At 37.1% G+C, this 2142-nt stretch overlaps 1 protein-coding gene and 1 long non-coding RNA gene across 2 annotated transcripts in view; both read left to right on the forward strand.

Annotated features, from left to right (window-relative positions):
* Window positions 1-2045, forward strand: LOC106633185. Its single transcript, XR_001336283.2, has 3 exons — window positions 1-54; window positions 855-898; window positions 1336-2045. It is a non-coding gene; the product is annotated as an uncharacterized LOC106633185 (long non-coding RNA).
* The window catches only part of LOC102289666 (GTPase IMAP family member 8-like), a 27765-nt gene that overhangs the window by 21145 nt on the left and 4478 nt on the right, over window positions 1-2142 (forward strand). The gene's annotated exons all lie outside the window — the stretch shown is intronic.

Raw genomic sequence — 2142 nt, forward strand, 5'->3', positions numbered from 1 at the left:
TCAGAGCGTGAAACAGGTGGTGTGACCAGAGAGCTGTAGCACAAGAAAAACAAGGTGGGTACATAGACTAGAAGTAATACACACAAACATCCTGAGACTCAGACTGAAAACCCCACAAAGGAGGGGGGATGGGGTTGGGGTGGGTTTCTGCTCTATGGCAGGGATGTCAAACTCCAGTTCGAGGGCCGGTGTCCTGAAACTTTTAAATGTCTCTGCTGCAACACACCTGAAGAACATTAGTAGGTCATTAGCAAGACTCTATAGAACTTACATGTGTTGGGTATATGATTTGCACATGTATATGATGACATGTGCAAATCCTTTAAATGAGTTTTTCGAGACACTGACAAATGAAGTATTTATTGCTGAAAAACAGTCATATCTTTGACCTGCAGATAGTCTGTAATATTAGATCAGGTTTCTTTGTGACTAATGATAGCAACATGGCCAAATGACACTGAGAATAACCCACTAAGTAAATGCTGAAATAAGGGTGGATGATCTTCACTAGACACTCAAACGGAAAAGTTTTGGATTTCAGTTTGAACCCCACCAACTTTATTCTTGACTCCAATAAGGAGAGTTCATTTGGAAGAACCGAACATGATTCATTGAGAGTACTTTCATTCACCTTAAAGTGAACAACAGTCTGAAAGGGACTTTCTGCCATGTTTTACAGGCAGTCGTGCTTCTGAAGACTAGTTTTTGTTCGCTTTGTTGTGAATATTTACATAAAACCATCCAAGTGTCTGTATCCAGCACCGTCTGTGCAAAACTCCTTTGATGTCAGAGGTTCAAACATGACAAACAAACAGTTTTCTCTGTCATTGTTGTTTTTTCTTTTAACTCCACAGTCAGTGAGTTCTGCAGCTGAATGACAGCATGGCAGCAGCATCTGGTGAGTCTTACTTTGTCACACTTACATGCAGTACCTGTGAGTTACCTCCCTCTACAAGCACTTTTTGACAATAATTTAATTGTTTCTTGGTTTCTCCTGTTTGGAGAAATGTGAAAAAAATGAAGAAAACGTGATTATTAGAGGATAAACGATGTGACTACAGGTGAATATTTTACAGCAGGTCTCATCTGAGTGTCTTTGCTGAACCAGGCTGCTGTGTTGCATGCAACATGCTTTAACAATGTGTTTAACCAATAACATTTGTCAGAATGTGTTTTCTGAAAATTAAAAGTCACATTTAATAATCTTTCCCAGAACTAATGTGATCTGTTCATACAGTCAGCCGTTGACATTAAAAGTGCTTTGTTCCATCTGATGTAGTCATCGCAGGATAACACGTCTCAGTGCATAATGCATGTTTTTCTTTATCTTTGCAGGACCACAAGACACTTTTCCCAGACGTCGCAGGAAGAGCTTTGATTTTGTGCCCCCCCACAGTGAGTTTTTAAAGAAAAGATTATGTTTAATGCAAACTTTAACTGGGCAATTTAAGGTGGAAGACATTAGACAGGAGCAGGTGAAGACAAAATATAGCAGGAAGTGTGAAGCCTGTTTGGAATAATGAAAACCTCTTAGTGCACGGATCCTGCTTTCTCTCTTTACATTTAAAGCTAATGTAATGTATAGAAAAGTGAAATAAACTATTTTATGTAAACTTTTGGGGGTCATTTCTGGGAGAGGTTACAGCAAATCAAATGTCTCCTTAACTTCATGTTAACAGATCAAACATTCAGGATACCAGTGTTTATGTAGCTCTATGCCACAGACATGAAGTTGGTGCAATTTATTGAAACTGTGATGTATCCTGTAGTAATGATGATCAAAAGAGATTATAGAAATAAAATTGTGCCAAACAAGAAAAAAAAATTGGTCTTCAGGTTCTGTGGATTTAAAACTGAGCTTTTAACAGAGGTTAAGTTTATTTTTCAACTCTCAAACTTTATGTAGTATTCTCACATGTGAATATATATTTATGGCTCAGTAATGATCCATAAATACGAGAAAAAAATAACACATATTTAAACAAACTGACAATTTTTGTGCATTTTTCAGTAACTCAGTGGTTACAAGTGGAAAATGATTAAAATTAGATTAATTCAAACCTATGATATAATGTTGTTGCTGCTTGTATTAACTTTGAAAGATTCTTTGTTCAGTGTTGGTCTTTGCTGTCGTTTCAGTGT

This window comes from Haplochromis burtoni, unplaced genomic scaffold (genome assembly GCF_018398535.1).
Source record: "Haplochromis burtoni strain Fernald_Lab_line unplaced genomic scaffold, NCSU_Asbu1 Contig_43, whole genome shotgun sequence".
In the NCBI taxonomy this organism is placed as follows: domain Eukaryota; kingdom Metazoa; phylum Chordata; class Actinopteri; order Cichliformes; family Cichlidae; genus Haplochromis; species Haplochromis burtoni.